The sequence below is a fragment of the Musca autumnalis genome, unplaced genomic scaffold, assembly GCF_047663935.1.
Source record: "Musca autumnalis isolate F117 unplaced genomic scaffold, ASM4766393v1 scaffold_3, whole genome shotgun sequence".
In the NCBI taxonomy this organism is placed as follows: domain Eukaryota; kingdom Metazoa; phylum Arthropoda; class Insecta; order Diptera; family Muscidae; genus Musca; species Musca autumnalis.
Window position 1 is genome coordinate 100965841 of NW_027411866.1, and position 24182 is coordinate 100990022.

A 24182-nucleotide genomic window follows, 5' to 3' on the forward strand; every position below is an offset into this window, starting at 1 on the left:
TAGTTATTATCGTATGCTATTGTTGTTTGCATTATTTTGTTATACTTGCTTTGCCCCTTTTGACGAACAACAAAAGCAAACAACGATAATAACAACATTTTGAGTATCTCAAATCCAAACATCATCATCATGCACACAGCAACAACAACATGCAATTAAACAAACTCACCCATACCATGAAATATTAAGGCCACGTGTACCACTTTGAAGTGTAGCGAAAAAAAACAATTTTTGTAAAATTTTACAAAGAGAGAGAGCAAATTGAGATTATTGTTGCTACTGCGCTGCCATGCATTTTTTCGTCCAAGACACCGGTGTCTAAAGCTCATTTGGTGTTGTTGGACAAAGCCCCACCATTAGAGAAATGTATCTAAACTTGTTGCGTTATTTTGCTCTCCTCCGACCCCAATTAACTTGATTGTGCAAAACCATGAGTAAGAAGAGAGCTTTGCTTGCAATTTCTTACTCTATCACTCTCTGCTTTATTTATTCAAATTCTTTGCGTTGGGGCTTATTTGCTGTTGTTTCACCACATAACTTTCATGTAAGGTGGTGCTAATTCAATGCACTGTTTTCTATTCCTCGCCCAATCTCCCAACGTATTTTTTTCCAAAACAAATGGGGCGAGCGCAAACATTTGGTCTGTTCCTTTACTTTTGAAAATGGTAAAACCGGCAGAAGTAGTACAATTTGTAAACTGCCAACATATGAATTGTATCTTGTCTGAAGTGAAGGAACGCTTTTCGAGTAAAAAATGGTAAAACTTGAAGATTCTTGCACGTAAAGGAACAGAGCTATTGTTTTTTATTCGTAATTTGCATTTGAAAATTGTACGAGTCAGTTTTACACTCTTCATATTTTGCTGAGAGGAAAAATAATGGCTCTCTGAGTAAGCAATGTTGCCATTACTCCAGTTAGACAATATTGGGGAGATTTGTACCAAATATTACATACATACATATATTCCCACAACATCCCCAAAGGGACATGGGCGACTTTTCTCATATCAATGAGTGCACGCCAATTCATGCTGGCTCAATGATGTGGAACCTACTTTATGGCGCGCCGAGTCCAAACGGTGTGTCTTTTTCATGGCTGATGAAAGTCAACATTACGTTAAGGGGATTTGCAACCGTCGAAAATTTTGATGTCCTTTCAGGTCAGGAATAGAGCCGCAGACCTTCTGAGTGCGAGGCGCAAGAAGACCTAGAATGATGACACGACAGTTCCAGTGTTCATTGCAGACGTTAAGACCTGGGTACATAAGCAGCCTCGTCGTCTGACTTTCTTGCCTTGCTTCATTTCTGTCATAATAAAAATCACCAGTGCTGTAATCGATATACCTATGCCAACCAACTAGAGTTTACCGCTTTCCTAGGAGGTATTGTTCTGCTGACAATATCTTTAAGGGCGGTAATATTTCCCCTATTGACTCCGCTCCCGATGATTGGATCAACCTCCTGCATTAAATGATCCAAGATCGTAGGATTAGTTTCCTCTTTCACGCAGATCCTTACCTCTAATAATTAGGATGCCTTAGTTGAGCAACTTCGTCCTTCAGCACCAGTTTGAGTTTGTCGCTTCCATAAGGAGATATTATTCTGCTGACAACATCTCTGAGGGCGGTAATGTTTGCATGCCGTGCAAATTGCAACATTATCATATCCCCTTGGACCCCGTAGCAGTTCATTTGAATTGGATCACGCCACTGCATTAGATAATTTGACCATTTCCTGAATGGCATGGACATGGTATTTGCCAAGGCTCTCTTTTCCCGAAATATTTGAATCCGTGGGGCTCTTTTTCTTTATTTTCGGCTTTGGGGTGTTTTGTTCTTAAGGAGATCTGATCCAATACTTTCCTGGTAGGAGGAGACACTTCACCACGACTAAAGGCCTGTCTCAAAATAACTGCCCAAACCTCTGACAGTACCAGCTCTAGTTTGCTATAATGCTGAGGGCGGTAATGTTTGCTTGCAGGGCGAATTGGAAAATTATCATATGCCCTATTGTTATCTTAGAATTTATTTCCTCATTCAAACCGATTGTCGTCTTTCCCGCTTTGAAGCGGACAGCGTTTGAGACGTAGAAGGTCATGCACTTTGTCAGGCTGGAAATGCAGAAATGGTCAAGGAGAATACCGACTTTTTGGTCCTTCCTGTGAAAGACTTACCATCTCTTCAAGTCCAAAGTCCTGTTTTGGCGACCAATGACTTCAAATATGCTTTCCGTCTCGAACTTGATACACCAACCCCTGACAAATACGAATGCCTTTGTTAGTTGAGGAACTTAGTTTTTCCTCTCCAGCGTGAGTTTTCCGCTTTCCCAGGGAGATAAAGTGTTCTCCAATTAAAGGTATCACCTTTTTTGGTATTAAAACAAGTTAAAAAGTATCAGTCAGATTTACCGACAGAGGTATACCCTCAGCCGGTGTGAATTGAACAACCTTTTTCACAAAAAACCTATGTATTTAGGGGCCTTCAGAATTTTGGACGTATGAACATACCGGCAAAGATATGGATTAGGATAAAATCTCAAAGGTTTTTCATGGGAAGTTACCTAAATAAATGGACCGACATGTTCCATTTTGTAAGTGTATCTTTACATCAGGAAACATGGACTTGCCCACGAAAAACATCATATCGCTGTACACAGGGCTAGTAGGTGAGCCTTCGGTAAAAATTTCCAAAGAATTCTCGCGCAGACCCCTAACCGCACTTAAACGAAAATGTATAACATTTGTGTGGGTAGTACCCTAAGTAATGCACCGATAGGGCCCACTTTTGAGCATGAACTAAGTTTGGACAAAATATTTCGAGATCCAAAGTTTGAACGAAATAGTTTGCTACGTTTATGAGACAATGCGCTTAACATTTTAGGGAATATTTTTGTAGGGAAAGCACCTTAAGGATTGGACCTATAAACGCAATTTTCGAATTTTATCTAATATTCGAAGAAATATTACGATATGGAAAGTGTGGACCAACGCAGTGTTCGGTTAGAGAGTTGTCCTGCGCACCAGCCACTACAAAGGCTGATGCAACCCCTTGCAAGAAAAATTAAAACAATTCGAAAGGACGCACTTTTTCGAAATTTAGTGTGGGAGGTATCCGAAGGAGGGTTTACGAGTTCCGTCCTATTGACGTAGTCCCTCAAGTTTTTGAACCCGATGTCCTTGATATTAGTTGAGTTCTCAAGTTTGTGAAAGCCTGGCAGTGGCAGAGATAGTATTCCAACGTTTCGTTGTCCTCGCCACATGCCCTGCATTCACTATTCTCTGCACAGCCTATCCTGTGCACCGATATAGTCCATATTCGAACTTTATCTATGTCTGGTAGAAATATTACGATGTGCAAAGTATGGACCAAATCAGTTAGTCCCTTCGAGAGTTATTGTGGGCATATTTTTTGCGAAAAAATTTGAACTTTCGTGGGGGAGGTACCCGAGGGAGTGGGCTGATATGGTTCATCTTCGAACTTAAACTAAGTTTGGACAAAATATTACGAAATCCAAATTTTGGACTAAATCAGCCAGACAGACGGACGAAGGGCGGACATTCGGACGACATTGCTAAATCGACTCCAATTTGTCTGAAACGGATTTCGTCCAGACATACTTGGGGTCTAAAACCATTATTTCGATGAGGCACAGTTTGCCCGTATGAATGTGTGTATACCCTCGTTGCAATAATTTAAATGCTGAGGGTATAAAAAGAGCTGGTAACCGTGTTAACTGCTACAAAATTAGTTTAGTCCCATTTCGATGGGACTTGCCGTTTCCAAGAAAAATAGTGAAACCCTAGAAAACCCCTAAAACTTTTAACTTTGACTGCGATTCGTTTGAGAAGACCTCCGGCGATTTTTTTATTTATTGAATTAATCGAGCAACATGACCTAAGGAGTTTGTATTGAAAAAGTAAATTTGATTTTTCTCATCTATGAACATTTGTAGGGTCAGAATCCGCAAACACTTTCCATGTGAAGACAACTTTTCCCTTGAGGCGCACAGTGTCGACCGACGCAGGGTATTTTTAAAATTTTTCTATCAATCGAAAGTTCAAATGCCTTCGGTTTTTTTGCTTTAATTGCCCAATAAATGTTCATCAAATCGATTTCCCATAACAGGGACAATTTTCAACAACTCTTCAAAACAAAATCAACTGACCAAACTCATTTCATTTCAAAACAATTAATTCCTAACTCTTGGCAACCCTCAAAATGAGCACAGAGCTCTTGTAAATTTCCACCATAGGTGTGCACGGGCATCAACTGGTGTATGAGGCCGAGCATTTCTGCCCAACAGTGCACTGGTGGCTGCTGTAAAATACTCTTACTTTTATTAATTCAGCAAAACTCAGACGTTTAAGTATTTTTTGTAATTATTATTTAATGAATAATTTCATCCACGATTTTAGATTAAAATTGTGTTTTCACAATTAAAAAACCATTTAGAAAAACCATGAAAAACGACAAATGTTAAATTCTCTTATATTCTCTTAAATTCTGTTTTGCTCACCATTGATTTCCACTGTCACCATTGGTGCACAAGAAGAGAATGCTATTTTGGGTTTTTGTATGGGAAAGAGAGTTGTAGTTAACTTTTTGGTATAGACGCAAACCAGGGGTGCCAAGTTGGTGGTTTTCCCGCTACATGTGGTGATTTTTAACGTACAAAAACCACTGTTTAAGCAGGAATGTCGACTGTTTCAAGGTAAAAATCGCTACAAACCTATGGTGCGTATGAGGCTGTAGCGATTTTTGCCTCAGAACAGTTGGCATCCCTGACGCAAACTGCACGCTCTTGCCCATCTCATGATTTTCACGTTGACGTCAACACCTCTGCGCTGCTGTGTCATTAAAGCTCAATGCCTGTTGTTGTAATTTATCAATAATGTGTTTTTGTTTCTCACTACAAACATCAAAACACAGATGAGCATAACAAAGCGTAGGTAGTGAGAGATGATTTCACGTGAGCAAAACGCAAATACAAGCTTTGTTTTTCTTCTTGTTTTGTTTTTGCGAAGAGAGCATACAAATAATGTGACATTTATATGTGTGCGTGTGAATGGTCTGTCAGTTGATAATATTAAAACAAAGTGCTTGCTGCCTGCCACTTTTGTAAACAACGAGTCATTGAACTTTGTACGAATTTTGTTTAAGTTTTTCTTTGTCGATAGGCGCATGATGACCCGCTGGTTTGGTTGGTTGTTGGGCGGGTAGGTGGTTGATTGCATTTTAATGCAGTAGTTGTTGAATAAAAACCAAAAAATTGCTTTTGAATGCATTGATTTTTGCAAAAATTTATTTTTTTTGGTCAATTTCAAATAGAAAGACTTGCTGTTTGGATTGCGCTTGCCCCAACACAGCACCACCATTACCTGAAGTAAAGAGCTACCTTACTCAGTGCTACTCAAAACACTCAAATGACATTTGTTATGACTTTCTCATCCATGTACTCTCAGTCATTTGTATCCATTGAATTGAGTTGTGGTCGCGTGGCATTTTCTCTTGGTTTTTATTTTTTTTTTATCTTTCGTTTCGTTTTGTATTTTACACCCACATCCGAAATATTTTTTTTTCATTTTTGATTCTCGTGTTTATATCTTGTACTAAATGTCGTCTGATGACATTTGTCCACGTTGCCGCTACAGTGTAGCTGTATGCATTAATATTGCTCTTCCCCCAAAAGGGGGGTTATGAACATTTCCGCTACTTCTTCCGAAGCTGGGAAGAGGATAAGACCAATGCAAAGCCGACAAAACAAAAGTCGAAAAATGCTCCTCATCTTCAAATGTTTCGGGTAAACCGGGTCAAGAACCATGCAAAGGAGACTTTTCCGAAAATACTTTGACAGAGGGCGATGAAGTGAGCTCGAACATGAAGAAGGTGTGCCCGGACGCAGAATTGACTGCAGAGCCATTGATGAAATTGTCAATAAAAAGATCTTGGATCATCTACTGCAAGAGGATGATCCAATTCAAATTATCATCAGCGGGGTTAAGGGGGATATGTGATACACCAGTATTCAGAACGTAAATTCCACGTAAGTGAGTAAGAATACTCAAGGGGAATTTACCTTCGGAATAAGGCTGATGCAAACATTGCCGCCTTCAAAAATATGTCGGATAGTGGCAAACTCATCTTCAATTAACTATTAAAGTATTGGATCAGATCTCCTAGAGAACAAAACACCCCAAAGCTCCATGGATTCAAATATTTCGGAAAACGAGCTACAAGAATCATGCAAAGGAAACTGTTCCGAGAATACTTTGTCAGAGGGCGACAATGTGAGCTCGAACATAAAGAAGGTGTGCCGAGCCGCGGTATCGACTACAGAGCCTAGGCAAAGACTGGACTGGACTGGCCATTGAGGAAATGGTCAAGAACATGGATCATCTAATGCAGTGGGGTGATCCAATTCAAATTGACAGCACCGTGGTCCAAAGGGATATGATATTGTTCCAATTTACCCGGCATGCAAACATTACCGCCCTCAGAGATATTATCAGCAGAATAATACCTCCTTAGGGAAGCGACAAACTCAAGCTGGTTCATGGGCGTAGCCAGGAATAGCTAGGGAGTGGCAGCTGCCCCCTCTAGATCCTACAAAACAGTTCATTTGTTTGTAAAAAATTATAAATATTACGAAAAAACAAGCTCTTTCACAGGGAGGAGGAGCAAGAGGTATACACCATCTCTTCATAGACACTCTGACAAACGGCATGGTCTTCAACGTCTCAAGCGTTGTCCGTTTCAAAGGCGGGAAAGACGAAAATATAGGATCATCAAATTCAGGAGGTTGATTTTATTCAAATCATCAGGAACTGGATCAGTAGGAGATATGATAATATTCCAATAACATTATCGCCCTCAAATATATTGTCAGCAAGAATAAGGCCTCCCTAGGAATGCGGCAAACTCAAGCTGGTGAGAAAAGACCAAGTTCGTTAACTAACTAAGGCATCCGTAGTTGTCAGAGGTTAGGACAGCGAGTTCCAGACGGAACACATCCTCGAAGAGATGGGAATTTATGAAGAGCAGGAGGACGAATTGTCCTTGTGGTAGGAATTGACAAGGGACACGATGTTCTACGTCTCAAACGCAATCCGCTTCAAAGTGGAAAAGGCGAGAATGCCGATTCTCGAGGAAGCCAAGAAAAATAGCGCCGTGACAGACTAAGACCAAATAATCGAGGTAATCCAGATAAACCTCCATAGGATCACAAAACTGGGACCCCTTCGGACTGGGCAATAAACAGTATGTCCCATATCAATGAGCTAATATGAATCGCGGTGCACCCATTGAAATGCGAGAAGTCTCCCTTGTCCCTTCTGGCATGAAAGATGGGAAAGCTCAAACAATCGCCGAAGCAGTTCAAAATGTCACTTCACTGAGAGGAGTGAGACTCCTATTGTAAAGTTTAATCAGATCCCCTAACGTCTGCAATGTACACTGGAACTGTCGTGTCATCATTCTAGGTCTTTTTTCGTTTATTCTGATGCCTGAAACCCACCAGCCACAGTGGTGCAGTGGTAAGCACCCCTGCCTTGCACTCAGAAGATCTGCGGTTAAATCCCTGACCGGAACATCAAAATTTTCGACAGTGTCAAATCCCCTCAGCGAAATGTTGACTTACATTTTCTGAGTATTTCAGCCATGGAAAACTTCCCTTTAAGTGGTCTCCTAAGACACGCCATTCGGACTCGGTGATAAAAAGTAGGTCTCATATCATACGGACAACATGAATCGGCGTGTACTCATTGATAAGAGAAAAGCCTCTTTAGTCCCTTCGGAGAATTTGTGGGAACATATGTATGTATATGAAATAGAGTTGGGCAATCTAGTTCCTGGAGCGAATCGATCTTGCCTAGTTGCTTTTCCCAAGAGGAACTAGTTCCTTAATATAGTTCCGTAGTTCTCTTTCATCGTTCTTTCTGTTTCCTTCGTTCCAAATAGTTCCGAGACCGATATAGTTCAATGAATCGTTCTCTTCCGTCGATTCTTTATATTTCATTCGTTCCAAATAGTTCCGAGAGTGAAGTAGTTTAACGAATTTTTTCTTTCTTTTTGTTTTTATCCTATGGTGGATTAATTTACATACAAATAAATAAATTGCAATGATGTAACGAGGATGTGATTTGAATGATGAACGAACCGAACGAGAAAGATGGTAGTGAGTGTGGAATTAAAGGAAGAAAATCAACTATACAAATGAAAGGAATTATATGCACGACTGGAACTATATGAACTAAAGGAACTATATAAGTGCAAGAGCCGGATATAGTTCCAATAGTTCCTTGTCCGGAATAGTTCCTTGGAACTAGTTCGTTTAGGAACTACACAACTCTAATGTGAAACCCGGAATAGGTTGTCTAAAATCTGTTCATTCATTTCTTACTCACGGACTGATCATTGGTCTAGTAGTCAATTGTACCGCGCTGAAGATTTTACCCAAAAGCTATCAACTGTTTGAAGACCCACCGGAAAAAAGATGAATTGCCAAACCCCGCATTGCCCGCATTCTGATAAAAGAATAAAGGAGCAAGGTCAACATAGATCGAATTTTCCTTTATTCTTTTATCAGAAACGATGGCCAAATTTACTGAAACGTTGGATGTGTTTCGACTTTAGACAACTCCAGCCGCAGGAAGGACAACCTTGCACTGAAATTCGTCATCTCCTATGATAATGTGTGTGTTTTATGGTCCTATTTCATAAATCAAAATCCATGTTTACATTTGAAAATCTGTAACCTTCAGCTTGCTGTATTACACCCAAGTTCCCCAACAAGCATTAAAATTTGAAGATTTATTATTTATACTTAAACCAATTCCATTGAGAATTTGAGGAAATTTATGATCCCCAACTAACTCCATCCTCCAATCGAAATCTCTACATTCAGTTCAATTGTGAATAGTTCTTTTTCTCTTTCCCTCAATTGGCATGTCCCCTTAAAACACCCACATTAAATTGAATATTTTCTACACCTTCTTGGGTTATCTTATCTCCTACTTCCTATCTTTATTCGACTAACTTTCTAATACTCGTACTGACGTTCGGGGGGCGACACACACACGTGTTCATTGCACTTTAACAGTGAGGGTGTTTTTTGATTACCAACAGCAATCTAGGAACTATTTACCTTAGCAGTCAGTGGTGGTGACGTTAGTCGGCGGTCAGCAGCCAGACAGCTAGGCGTTTACATTTTGTCTGTTGGCCTCATTTACTTTCTTTCGTTCGTTACTACTCGACGACTGTTCGTTCAGCCTTTCTATTATCTTCCTAACGATTAGTGTCAGTTACATTTATTGACATTAAACAGCTGTTTGGTGTGACAGTTGGTGTTTTTTTTTCTTCTTTCTTTCCGATAACACTTGAAGTTTGAAAACCAACAACAACAGCAAATATGTAATCAATAATTTGTTATTGCCGCCTGCCAGTAAAGTTTATAAAAAATGCATAGAAACAACAACGGTTTTTGTTTGTTGTTATCTTTTGTGTATTGAAAAACTAATTACTGTTAACCAAAAATATCGTTTTATTGTTAAATAGTGTTTGTTGTTATTTTTTGTATTTAAATGCTATTTAATGAGGAATGTGTGACGGCTGGCGGCAGTAGGTTAGAACGATAACATGTTAAATATATGATTTTTTAATTAAATGATTATACAAATGACACTTGAAAATAGTGAACGAACAAAAATACGATATGACAAATTCAGCTAGCTGAATTAAAGCAATATCATACCGAAATGTAGAATATGCATTTCAAATATAGCTTATGTGGTTTTTAGAGAACTCAGCTAGCTCTAAATTTATAAATATTGAATATCGTAAATGTTGTATAAGATTTTAAGCTGAATTCATGAAATATTATTCAGATATGCAAAATATGTTGTAATAAATAAATCATTCCGAAATGTAAAATGTGTATTTAGAATGTAGATTTTGAGGTTTTAAAGGAATTCAGCTAGCTGAATACCAATAAAAACTCATATTTTTAAATATTGAATATTACAAAATATGTTATGATATTTTAACCAAATCCATTCAGCTGGATTTATGAATTGTGGGATTTTAACTGAATTCAGGTAGCTGAATAGTATTATACATTTTCTAATATATAATATATTGTTTCAAAATCATTGTTTATGGTATTTTTCTAAATTCAGCTAGCTGAATTGAAGCAAAATCATTCCGAAATGTAAAATGTGCATTTCAGATATATTTTATGTGACTTTAACAAAATTCAGCTAGCTGAAAATCGATTGAAAAACTCAAACTTATAAATATTGAATATCAAAAAGTATTTTATGAAATTTTTAACAGCTACACCAGCTGTTTTTTGAAATATTATTCAGATATTTAAAATATGCTGTAATAAATAAGTCTTGTGGGATTTTAACTGAATCCAGTTAGCTGAATTATATTACAATTTTCTATTGAAAAATTCTAAATTGTTGGATATTTTGACTGAATTCAGCTAGCTGAATTAAAGCAACATCATTCTGAAATGTAAAATGTGCATTTAAAATATAGTTTTTGATGTTTTAATGAAATTCAGCTAGCTGCATATCAATAAAAAACTCATTTTTTTAAATGCTGAATGTCATAAAATATTTTATGAAATTTTTAAAAGAAATAAAATTGCTAAATTGGTCAAATTTCATTCAGATGTGTAAAATATGCTGTAATAAATAATTCTCGTGCGATTTTAACCAAATTCAGCTAGATGAATTGAAGAGAAACTATTCATATAAGAAAATTCTGCAGTAGCAAATATTATTTATGGAATTTCAGCATATAAAACATTTGAATATGATAAAATATTTTATGATTTATTTAAATAATATTTTTCAACAGAATTCAAATATCTGTCCGCAAAAAGAAAAATTACTTTACGTCAGCTAGCTGAATTGGATAAAACTTGTTTTTTAAATAAAATCTCCCCTTTAATATACTGTTAAGACCATAGTTCATGAATTCAGCTAACTGAATTTATAGGTTTCACTTTGGATCAATAGATAATGATGGTTTCAAAAATGTTTAATATTTATGTGTAGAATTTAGTAGATTTCGCATTATTCAGCTGGCTGAATTTGTTGCTTTTGCATTGGAACAACGTATAATTATAGCTAGAATAATTTTCTGGTTAATGCGGAGCTATTCAGCTAGCTGAATTCTGTGATACATAATTTTCAAACCAACTTTAGATTGTAGCATGCTGTAACAAGCATATATTATTAATTCAGCTACCTGAATTTTTCAATTTTTAGACAAATTGTGAAATGTTGTAATATTTTGTGCAGAACTAAGTAGATTTTGCATTATTCAGCTAGCTGAATTTGTTGTTGATTTAAAGTGACTTGTAATGATAGCTAGAACAATTTTCAGGCATGTACCAAGCTATTCAGCTACCTGAATATGGTGAAACTTAATATCACAAAGCAACTTTAGTTTTTAGCCAGCACTAACAAGCATAAATCATTAATTCAGCTAGCTGAATTTATCAAATATATTAACAAATTGCAAAATATATACTTTACAAATAAAGTTTCAATATTTATGAACAGAATTATGTAGATTTTGCATTACTCATTACCTTGAAGTAACATATAATAATAGATACAACTGAATATAGTGAAACTTAATTTTATAACAAGCATAAATCATCAATTCAGCTAGCTGAATTTCTCATATTATGAACAAATGTTATATATATGAACAATACTCACGCATTGTACTCTCTCCTATATTTCTGAGGACTTGTTTCCTGCAACAAAATCCTTTACAACATTCATACATATGTATGTACTGTATATACAAGCAAATCGACAACTTCATACATACATACCTACCCAATATTTGTTACACTACATTTGTCCACGTGATGTGCATTTTACAATAGGCGATAGGCACATGCCTATGTATTGAATTTTAAGCTTTCCACCTTTTTTTCTCTCTCTATTTGCACACCTATATATACATAGGCAATCCATTGTTGTTGTTCTAAATGTTGTAGTTGTTGTTAATTTTCGCAAATTGTTTGCGGTGACAACGACATGGTGTTCATGGTATTTTTTGGAATGACAATCTATATTTAGCCTGTGGTCACGTATTGGTGAATGAAGAGGAGCAGCAGCATATGCGCATTCGTGCTTTGCAATTCATTAGGCATGGACATGTCCGAAGATTTACTTATCGAAAGGATAATTGACTAGGATAAATGTGTGTGTGGCAAGCATGCCTGAATAACTACTCATTTTGTTGCCATGTATTAAACTGTGGGCCTACAGTTGACCATATTCGTAGTACGAATAATATTGTGCTTCAAAACACAATGCAAAGCGTGCGGCGCTTGGCGTCAAAGGTATTCAAATGAAAATGTAAACCTCGTTAGAAGAAACTATACATATGGGGATTTCTGATTTTTGTATGTTTTGTTGTTTTATCAGCTATTTAATAAAAACTAGAAAAAATGCACAGTGGGTTTGAATGCAATTTTCGCGATTTAATATTTAAAATCAATTTTTTTAAAATGATTGTACTCTTCGATTTTCTTGAAATATTTAGTATTAAACTGCGATCAATTATTCGAAAAATAACTATTTTTTCTTAATTTTTTAAAATTTGTCAATACAATTTTTCCTTTAAACCAGTACGAAACATTTGTTATTTTACCAAAAAATACAAAATTACATTTTTAACAACAAAAAATACAAAAAAAAAAAAGATTTTTTCAAACTATGAATACATTATCCACGATATTTGGATAATCAAAAATACACTATCCACGTTCTTCGGATTAAGAAAATACAATACTCATGTTGTTTGGATAATGAAAATACATTATCCAAGCTGTTTACATCGTGTGAAAGCATAATTCACGTTGTTTGGATAATACAAAAATACTAATCACGTTGTTTGAATAATGCGAATACATTATCCGATCTGTTTAGATAATGTGAATGCATTATCAACAATGTTTGGATGATGTGTATGCATTATCCACGATGTTTGTATAATGCTAATGCATTATCCACGTTGTTTGGATAATGAAAATACACAATCCACGTTGTTTGTATGATGTGAATATATTATCCAACTGTTTCGATAACGTGCATGCATAGTCCACGGATAAGAAAAATACACTATCCACGTTGTGTGGAAAATGTAAGTACATTATCCGTGGTATATGCTATCCACGCTGCTTGGATGATGTGAATACATTATCCAATTGTTTGGATAACGTGTATGCATTATCTACGATGTATGGATAATGTGAATGCATTATCCACGATGCTTTTGAAAATACACTATCCACGATGTTTGGATAATGTGAATGCATTATCTACGAAGCTTGGACAACGAAAATACACTATCACGTTGCTTGGATGATCTGAATACATTATCCAACTGTGTGCATGCACGTTAATGCATTATCCACGATGTATGGATTTTGTGAATGCATTATCCAAGATGCTGGTATAAGAAAAATACACTCTCAACGCTGCTTGGATGATGCGAATACATTATCCAACTGTTTGGATAACGTGTATGCATTTTCCACGATGTTTGGATAATGTGAATGCTTTATCCTCGATACTTGGATAATAAAAATACACTATTCACGTTGTGTGGATAATGAAAATGCACTATCCACGTTGTGTGGACAATGTAAGTACATTATCCATGGTATTTGGATAATAAAAATACACCATCCACGTTGTTTGGGAAATGTAAATGCTTTACCCATGGTGCTGGGATAAGAAAAATACACTCTCCACGTTGCTTGGATGATGTAAATACATTATCCAAGCTGTTTGGGTAATGTGAATATATTATCCGTAATGAAAATTGTCCAAATTGTATGAATAATGTTAACATATTATGCGAGCTGTTTGGATAATGTGAATACATTATCCATGTTATTTAGATAATGTGAATACACCATCCACGTTGCTTGGATAATGTAAATACATTATCCAAGCTGTTTCTAATAATGAACATATTTTGATAATATGAATACGTTATACACTTTGTTTGAATAATGTGAATATATTATCCGAGCTTTTGCATAATGTGAATACGTGGATAATGTGAAAACATAATCCAATCTATTTAGATAATGAAAACACACTATCCACGATGTTTCGATAATGTGTAAAGATTATTCACGATATTTGGATAATAAAAATACAGTATCCACGATTTTGAATAATGTAAAAACATAATCCAAGCTATTTAAATAATGAAAACACATTATCCACGCTTTTCGGACAATGAAAATACTTTATCCACATTGTTGGATAATATAAATGCAACATGCACGATGTTCGGATAATGAAAATGCTCTATCTACGTTATTTGGGTAATGTGAATGCAATAACATAATGTAAAAAAACATTATCTACGTTCTTATCCACATTGTATTCCATACTATTCGTTTCACCTTTAACCCCATCTTTTTTCAGTTATTTATTGTCGGTAACCTCAAAAAATATCTTAGTTTGCACGCAAATCTTTTATTCCTTTAAATTCCATTCCACCACAGAAACGTTCAACGTCGATATTCGTCGTTATTGTGTTCTAAATTCTTGGGCTTTGCTAAGTATTTGCAAAGTAAAAACAATGCAATTACATTTTTTGCTTCGCTCTCTTCACTTGTATACCACATGCATACATACATTCTCTTGGTTTAACACAATTGCCTTCCTCCATTCATCATCGTCATCATCATCAGTATTCCCTTGTTGTTCTCGTTCTTCTGCTTCTTCTTTTTGCTGTTATTGTTGTCAATAAAAACAGTTATTTTTAGATATTTTATTACGCTCTCGTGTGCAAGGCATGCGATTGACTTAACTAACTTGCCGGAGTGTTGGTAAATAGCATGTGTGTATGTATGTGTACGTATACATGTTTGTTAAAAGTTATTGTTATTGCCGCCAACCAGGTTCGCCAGGTTGAACGATTTATTGCACAGCTCGCCATTGTTGTTTGTGTTGTTGTTATGTTCACTGACGCATTCGTTGTGTTTCGTAAATCGTTTTTATGTACTTATTTGCAAGCATGCAACAGCAGTAACACCCACTTGACTTGAAGCAGTAAGCCAGCTTTTTTATATCTTCTCCACACCGCAACTTACTTCTTTCTCCATACTTGGCGATTTGTTGATTGTTGTTTCACATGCATTCGTTTGAACGTGTTAAGTGCATTAGTTAACGCTCCCAAATCACATGGCATTTACCTCAACGACCTCGTGCCTTATAACAATAGCCCCCCCCCCTCATGTAACCTTTGGTTGCTGGCTCTCTTTCCAGTTGTCAATTTGCAAACTCCGAATGAGTATATTTTTCTCATAACCGAATAGTGATTTACATTTACACATTCTCGAACTGTATTAGATTTTTTTGCAACAAAGAAAGTTCTCCCCTATTGGTTTTTTCTTTATGTTCTCTCTATAAAAAATAATGGGAGCATACCCTGTTTTAGAGATTATCCTGTACATGTCAATTCTCGTCCCTTCTCAGTTGCGGGATTGTGTAGGTGTCTCAACAAACAATATTAAACACAGACAAACAAAGCTCCTCATACAAACATGTATCCCCAAAGCAGTGGGTAGCAAGTGCTTTCCAGCAAAGTGGCCAGATTGTTGTATTCTTTGAATGGGGATTAAAAGAAAATATATCCTTACTTCTGACGTCTATAGAGTTTTTTGAGTTTTTGGGGCAGTCCGAGGAAATATGATTTGCTCCCGACAAAAATTGTACCGTCGCGTGCAAAACATGTTGCCAAAAATGTAAAAAACGATCCCAGACGAGTCCTTATACTGCACTCTTTCTAAAGTTTGTGAGGAAGGTACCCGAAAAAGTGGTCTGATATGTTCGATATTCGGACATAATTCGAGTCTTGATGAAATATTACGATATACAACGTTTGAACCAAATCGGTTTCTCCCCTCGAGGGTTATCTTAGGTACTACCCAGTTTAATTGGTACCGGCAGGCTTTGGAGATCTTGGGTCATTATCAGGAAGTATGGACTTGTAAAAAAAACAAAATTCGTAAAAAAAACAGCGCCCGGAAGAAGAACTTTTTGGGAAAAAATTCCAAACGATACCAGATGAGCTGTTTAGCTGCCCTTTTCCAAATTTTTTGTTGGAGTACCCGAAGGACGGGACCGATATGACTAGATGAAATTATACGATGTGCACAATTTTGAGCAATCAGAAACGCAAGATTTATCTTGCCGATTTGCCATTTTAGATGGCGCTGTACAACGTTTGGACCAAGAAAGGACTTGTCAAAAAAAAAAAAAAAGAACAGGGCCCGATAGAAGAACTTTTTGGAAAAAAATTAATACTGCACTTTTCTCAAATTTTGCGTGGGAGGTACCCGAAGGACGGGACCGATATAGTCCATATATCAAACTGATAAATGACTAGATTAAGTTATACGATGTGCAAAATTTTGCTCAATCAGCAATACGCCCGAGAGCTATCTTGCGGATTTGCCATTTTAGATGGTAGCGTCAAGGTTTCTTGGAGCTTTTAGGTCGTTACCTAGGACTTGTGACCGAAAAAATTGTACCGTGGTATAGAAAGTTAGAACCAATTCGGTCACTTCCTTCGAGAGATATCTTGGGCACCATTTTAGCGAACATTTTAAACTTTTATGGGGGGAGGTTGCGGATGGAGTGGACCAATATGGCCCTTCATCGAACTTAAACTAATTTTGGGAAAAATATTACGAATGCCAAATTTTGGACCCGATCGGTTGCTTCGTTGGAAAGTTATCGTGCGCACCAGCCAGTCAGTCAGACGAACGGAAATTGCTAAATAGACTCCATATTGTCTGAAATGGATTTCGTCCAAACATACCATTATTACGATGAGGCACATTTTTAGGTTCTATCAAAGCCTAAAGGCTGAGAGTATAAATATGATAAGGAGAGAATATTATTACCCTGTGATTTCAAATTCAAGGGACATGTGGCCTTTCAAAAATTATCGGCAAACTCTCAACTGCAGAAAACAGTATCCAATACCTTATTCCTGACGAACCTATTGCTGAACTAACCGCAACGACTACAAACGGTGCAAATGGTTTGAAGGGAAATATTTATAGACGTCTGCAAGGTAGATTATGGAATTAGGTCTATTATCTCCCCTACAGATCGAATACTTACTTACCTAGGTGGATCTGCTTGCGCATAGAACATTTGTTCGATAATCCGAACTAAGGATAGATTTCCACCTTCCCCATCTCTTGCAATCTCGTCCCAATTTGAGGTGTTACCACGGTCATATTTAGCCTATTCTTTCCATTGAAATCTTGGCCTACAAGCTTTTCGTTTACCGAATTATGGCCTATGTACATAGGCCTTTTATATACATTTGCTGGTATCCCGTCTAAGAACTTATAAAAAATCTCTCTGAATGAATGTAGAAAGAATTTCCGGCAAATATCTCAATAAATGCTTAAGAAAAAAGTCGAATAGTTATCACTCTAGTAGGTACCCTCGCTTGAAATTTGTGTATATTTAAAAAAATCTCTCATAATGCTTTACTGACAATTTTTTGTGTAAAATTTTTGGAGATTTAAAACATTTTTTTTGGAAAATACCTCAGTAAAAGCTCATAAAGATACGTGCCGTATTAGTGCTGACGTTGATCATACGCAACCATGCCTTCAGCATTGGACTCTTCTTCCCATACTAAGATGGACCTATGACTTTGACGGTAATACCGTTTGGTTGTGTTAATAGAAATCACTTCTTTGTAAGGCTGAGCCCTTAACAAGGAAAAAATCGCAGATTTTGTTTTTTTTTTTTCAATTTAAAAAGATTTTCCTTTGTAAAAATTTATAAAGATACATGAGAAAAGGGTCGAGAAACTCACCACCTTATTATATATACCCCCTAAGAACTGATGTTATAATTAGAAAAAATCTCTCAGGATGCTTTCCTAAAAATTTTTATGTATTTTCTTGTTTTTTTTTTAATCGCTTTTTTGAAATTTAAACAGATTTATAAAGAAAAAAGGTCAAAACCCCTAGTATAGAACTTAGATTATATTTACAATAAAGTATCGGAGGATGCTTTTCTGACAATTTTTTTGGGATCTAAAAAGATTTTCCTGCCAAATATCTTAAGACACTTGCCGTATTAGTACTGATTTTGGTCATACGCAACCATGCCGTTATTACAGAGATGCTGGAATGACATGGACGGCAATATTGTTTGGTTCTGTTAATAGAAATCATTTCTTTGTAAGGTTACCCTGAGCCCATAACAAGGAAGAAATCGCAGAATTTGTTGGAGATTTTAAAAGATTTTTCTGCAAAATATCTCAGTAAAAACTTATAAAGATACCTGCCATATTAGTACTGAAATCGATCATACGCAACCATGTCTGCATTATTTTCCCCTACTGAGATGCTCCTATGACTTGCAAGGCAATATTATTTGGTTCTGTTAATATAAATTCGTTCTTTTTATAAGGTTTCCTGAACCCTTAACAAGGAAAACAAAATAAATTTTCCTGCAAAATATCTCAGTAAAAGCTTATAAAGATACATGAGAAAAAATGTCGACAAGTCATCACCCCCGTTAGAACTTACGTATATTTACAAAAAAAAATTGGAGATTTGAAAAGATTTTCCTGCATATCATCCTATTAAGCCACTTGCCGTATTAGTACTGACGTTGGTCATACGCAGCCATGTATTCAGTATTTTTCCCTTGCTGACATGCCCCTATGATTTGGGCGGCAATAAAAATCCTTTCCTTATAAGGCTCAGGAAAAAATTCACAGAATAACTCTTTTTTTTACATATATAAGATTTAACCAACTTATTGCCACCGCACAGTGGTTCAGAATCGTTTTTTCCTGGTCAAAATTCTAAGTTTTGGACGTACAGATTTTTTCGACAGATAACACTTGTAGCTTTCAGCATCAAAAGGACCAAATTCGGTCTAGTAGCTGCAGAGGAATTCAGAGCCAAAGTAAACATTTTGAGATTTTTTTCATATATTGCATTAAAATATGAGTGTTGTGAGTTATTCAAATGTTCCAATATTCATATGTTGCAAAATTGGGGTATTTTCCAAAAAGTGGAAAAAATTGTCGGCTTTAAGGTATGATTCCCACGTTTAAAGCCCAAAAAAGACAATTTTTCATGAATTTTTTTCAAGAAAACTACAAAACTTTTTTGGTACATTTTTTATCTGAAGGAGTACATCTTAATCTAGTATCTGATTTTTTTTTTTTTTTTGTTTTTTGAAAAATATTATGAGGTTTTGGGGCAAATGGTCGTCCTTGAAACCCTTTTTTTGTAAAAGGGTTTTGCGGTGTCAATATATTATTAAAAGCTCAAAAAGACACTTGCCGCATTAGTACTGACATTGGTCATACGCAACCATGCCGTTATTATTTTTCCCCTACTGGGATGCTGGAATGACATGGACGGCAATATTGTTTGGTTCTGTTAATAGAAATCATTTCTTTGTAAGGTTACCCTGAGCCCATAACAAGGAAGAAATCGCAGAATTTTTTGGAGATTTTAAAAGATTTTTCTGCAAAATATCTCAGTAAAAACTTATAAAGATACCTGCCGTATTAGTACTGAAATCGATCATACGCAACCATGTCTTCATTATTTTCCCCTACATAGATGCTCCTATGAGTTGCAAGGTAATATTATTTGGTTCTGTTAATATAAATTCGTTCTTTTTATAAGGTTTCCTGAACCCTTAACAAGGAAAACATCATAAAATTTCCTGCAAAATATCTCAGTAAAAGCTTATAAAAATACTTGAGAAAAAATGTCGACAAGTCATCACCCCCGTTAGAACTTACGTATATTTACAAAAAAAAAAATTGGAGGTTTGAAAAGATTTTCCTGCATAACATCATCCTATTAAGACACTTGCCGTATTAGTACTGACGTTGGTCATACGCAGCCATGTCTTCAGTATTTTCCCTTGCTGACATGCCCCTATGATTTGGGCGGCAATATAAATCCTTTCCTTATAAGGCTCAGGAAAAAATTCACAGAATAACTCTTTTTTTCACAGATATAAGATTTAACCAACTTATTGCCACCGCACAGTGGTTCAGAATCGTTTTTTTCCTGGTCAAAACTCTTAGTTTTGGACGTACAGATTTTTTTCGACAGATAACACTTGTAGCTTTCAGCATCAAAAGGACCAAATTCGGTCTAGTAGCTGCAGAGGAATTCAGAGCCAAAGTAAACATTTTGAGATTTTTTTCATATATTGCATTAAAATATGAGTGTTGTGAGTTATTCAAATGTTCCAATATATTGAAAAATGTCAAGCAACAATAAAAAACTATAAAAATCCGAATTTTTTTAAACATTTTTTCAAAAAAATTAAAATCTTTTCGAAAATTAAAAAAATTCTCCTTGAGTTTTCAAAAAACTCATAGATTTAAAAAATGTCTATTTGTGTTAAAAGGCTATATGGGAAAACGGTAAGGAAAAGCACAGATTTTTGCCCATGTAATTTTAATTTAATTTCAATTTAAAAAAGTGTTAAGCGGACGGAAATGGACGTATACAAAAGTCTATATTGGCTGAACGAGGGCACTTTTCGTCATTATATACTTTGAAAACGAAACTGTGTTCCATGCTGTTCCCTAAAAGTTCCAGCCCAGTAAAGTTGGAATTTCACTAAAATTAAGTAGCTGAGGAAAAGTGTGTAAATTCTACGGTAATTTATCGAAGCGGTTCTTACAGGCAACAATCCTACCCACCTAACAAAAAACAATGAACCCAATATCTTTTATAGTTTCCGAGAAATATCAATTCTTTTTCCAGAAATTTGCAAAAGTGGGGTATTTTCCAAAAAGTGGAAAAAATTGTCGCCTTCAAGGTATGATTCCCACGTTTAAAGCCCAAAAAAGACAATTTTTCATATTTTTTTTTTCAAGAAAACTACAAAAATTTTTTGGTACATTTTTTTATCTGAAGGAGTACATCTTAATCTAGTATCTGAATTTTCTTTTTTTGTTGAAAAATATTATGAGGTTTTGGGGCAAATGGTCGTCCTCGAAACCCTTTTTTTGTAAAAGGGTTTTGCGGTGCCAATTCGAGCTCCAAAACTAATTAACCGATCGTCATATATTTTTGTGGGCTTATTTAGAACATAAATATATAGTCCTTAATCGATCGATTTTTTAAAAATATTAGATTTTACTGAAATGGTGAACCAAAAAAGTCAACATTTAATATTTTTTGGCTTAACAAACTGATATTTTCTGGTCATAAAATGGACAACATTTTTTTTTTTAAATAAAATCGATCGATAAAGGGCTACATTTGGATGTCCCAGATAATCCCACCAAATTGTATGACAATAGGTTCATTAATTTTTGAGCTATAGTTGGCACCGATTTCAAAATGTCATTTCAAGAAAAACGCGTTTTTGGTTTCTATGTTGCATACAAGACACAACAACTGTTTCCTTTCCGAGGCTTATATCTCAGGCAATATTGTTCGATCGACTTTAAAATTTTACCATATTCTATATTTTTGTGGGATTTTTTCTGCAATTTCTTATTTTAAATTTCACTCGCAGAACTTCAAATTTTATCCAATTAATTAAATAAATTAATTTTGTCAATTTCCTATAGTATTTCAGAGAATTTTTATACTTCCCTATACTGCCTGCAAAACATTCCATGTGGCAACTCCGAATCCCTGCATATTTTTTTAATTTACTCACGTTCTCTTTTTTCTGCACATTTAGTGAGAAAGAGAGCATGTGAACAAGAATGCAATCCCCAATCCCATATTATTGTATTTGTTGTATATTCTCAAAAAGAGGAGACCATCCATCTCTTGTAAAACTCAAGGAATGTTGTTTGTGTATTTGTTGCTGCTGGTGTCCATTGCTTGATGACTGTCGGCAACTACACACGTTGGAGCGAGGCAAGCTCTATTGTTTTTTTTATTTTTTGGAATTACAAGTGTGACTGACTAACTTGGTTATAAGAATGAGTTTTGTTATTGGTTGTAGGGAAGCAGGGAAGGAGGGAGATAGGTGCTCCTTCGCGCATTTACGTATTTTGACGAAAAGGAATAAAACGTAGATTTTTGCTGTAGTTGTTGGCGCTATTTAGTGCTTTGACTTTTATCGGTCGCTAAGGTCTTTCCCAGGTTGTCTGGGAAGCAGACAAACGAAGAATGGTAGCTTTTTCTTCTTCTTTTTTTGTTTGTTTTTGGTCTTCTCCACACAAAATCATTGACGCAGAACTCATGGTGGCAATTGTTTGCTTTTTGAGGATTATGGCAAGGGAGAAATATGGTTGGATGTTGGTGGCATTGTTCTTTGGGTGTTGTATTTTGTGTTTGGGCTCTCACTAACAATGGGCCATTTGCCTGTCGTATTCAAGTATGTGTGTGTGTGCTCGGATTTTGGGGAATCGGTCAGGGGTCCCCCCATAAAACCGTTGACGACGATTTGATCTCTTTTTTTCTGTGTTAGTGACACCATGAAGGTGTTTTGTGTCTCTACTGCTGCTGCGGCTGCATTTATGACTGCTGCTGGCTGGCTGGCTGCCTTTATTGTGGTTTTAGAAAAACACCAAAGGCAGTGTCTGTTCACACGACAACATCAACGGCGGTGACTGCAAAGACATTCTCACAACAAAACGAAAAAACAAATCCTAAAAAATACCTAAAGAAAAATGAAAATTGCATTTCAATTTGTAGTTTGTTGGCTGGCTGTCTCCCTCCTTAACATTTGAGAATTGTTGTTTGTGCAAAAACAAAAAAAAATATTCCCAGCAACAACAACAACTAAAAGCATTGTTAAAGTTTTTAAATAAAAATAGCAATCATTCGTAAATAAGTTGCTCGCGTGTGCGGTTGGCTGGCTGACAAAACGACATTTCAATTTTTCGCTTTTTTTTGGCAGCAGCAAACAATCCACAACAACAACATGAAAAAGTGTTAAAATGAGAAACCCAAAAGAGACAGACAACACAAAGACGAAATAAATAAAAGAAATTAAAGTAAATAAAAAAGTTACATGCTTTTTTTGTAATACAATAAAAATTTGAAGTTTATTAAAGACAAAAAATAATAAACAAAATAATATGAAATAAAAAAATAAATTAAGGGAAAAATCATAAATCGAAAATAAAAAACAATAAAATTAATTTAAAAACAGCAGAAAATATTAAGTATTAATATAAAACGTAAAATAAAAATGGCTATAATGTTTAAATAAAAGGAAAAATGCATATGAACGTGAAATTATTAATAATAAAAAAAATAAAAACAAAATGTTAAGCAATAGCAATAAAAACGTGTTATCAAATGCCTAAAATAAAATATTAAAAAAATAAATTTAAAATAAATAAAAAAAAAATGCTTCGTTTAAAAAAAAATTAATTAAAATACATATAAAAATAACAAAAACAATAATAAAATCACGTACATAAAAAATAAATATATGTAAAAAATTTAATAAATAAATTATATAAAATTAAAAATAACTTTTATTTTATATATTTTTAACAAGGGAATATAATAAAATATTTAAAATATAATAAAATATTAAAAAATAAATAAATTCAAAATAAAAAATAAATGGTTAGTTAAAAAAATAAAAAATTAAGTAAAATACATATAAAAATAACAAAAAATAATAATAACAAAAACGGTAATAAAATCACGTACATAAAAAATAAATATAAGTAAAAAAATAAATAAATAAAACATATAAAATTGATAATAAATAAAACAATTCAATATATAAAAATATGTAAAAATAAATATATAAATATATATTGTAAAAATAATATATATTTAAAAACGGACAAATATACGAAGCTAAATAAAAAAATAAAATATCAAAAATAATAATAAAATATTAAAAACAAAAAAGCTTCATGCTAAAAGTTAAATAAAGAAAATATAAAAAATAAAATAACATAATAATAAACAATTCAATATATAAAAATAAATAAAAATGAAAAATAAATATATTTTAAAAACAAAGATATAAAATTAAAAAAAAAACAATTTTGAAAAATAAAATATTAAAAATAATAGAATAAAAAAAATCATTAAAACAAAATAAGTAATAAACTCATATATATAAAATAAATATAAATAAAAATTAAATTAATAAAAATAAAAAACAAATATATTTAA

At 34.7% G+C, this 24182-nt stretch overlaps 1 protein-coding gene across 33 annotated transcripts in view; it reads left to right on the forward strand.

Annotated features, from left to right (window-relative positions):
* Mnt overlaps nucleotides 1-24182 on the forward strand; it is a 259484-nt gene that overhangs the window by 202315 nt on the left and 32987 nt on the right. For 6 of the 33 annotated variants that reach the window (XR_012411321.1, XM_073973129.1, XM_073973131.1 and 3 more), the window contains exon 1: nucleotides 8124-23035. The exons of 24 other annotated variants lie outside the window; for them this stretch is intronic. The gene's annotated coding sequence lies outside the window, so the exon portion shown is untranslated. Of the gene's footprint in view, nucleotides 1-8123; nucleotides 23064-24182 lie in introns of those variants that run through there. 3 more of the 33 variants (XM_073973130.1, XM_073973133.1, XM_073973137.1) reach the window with 1 other exon arrangement.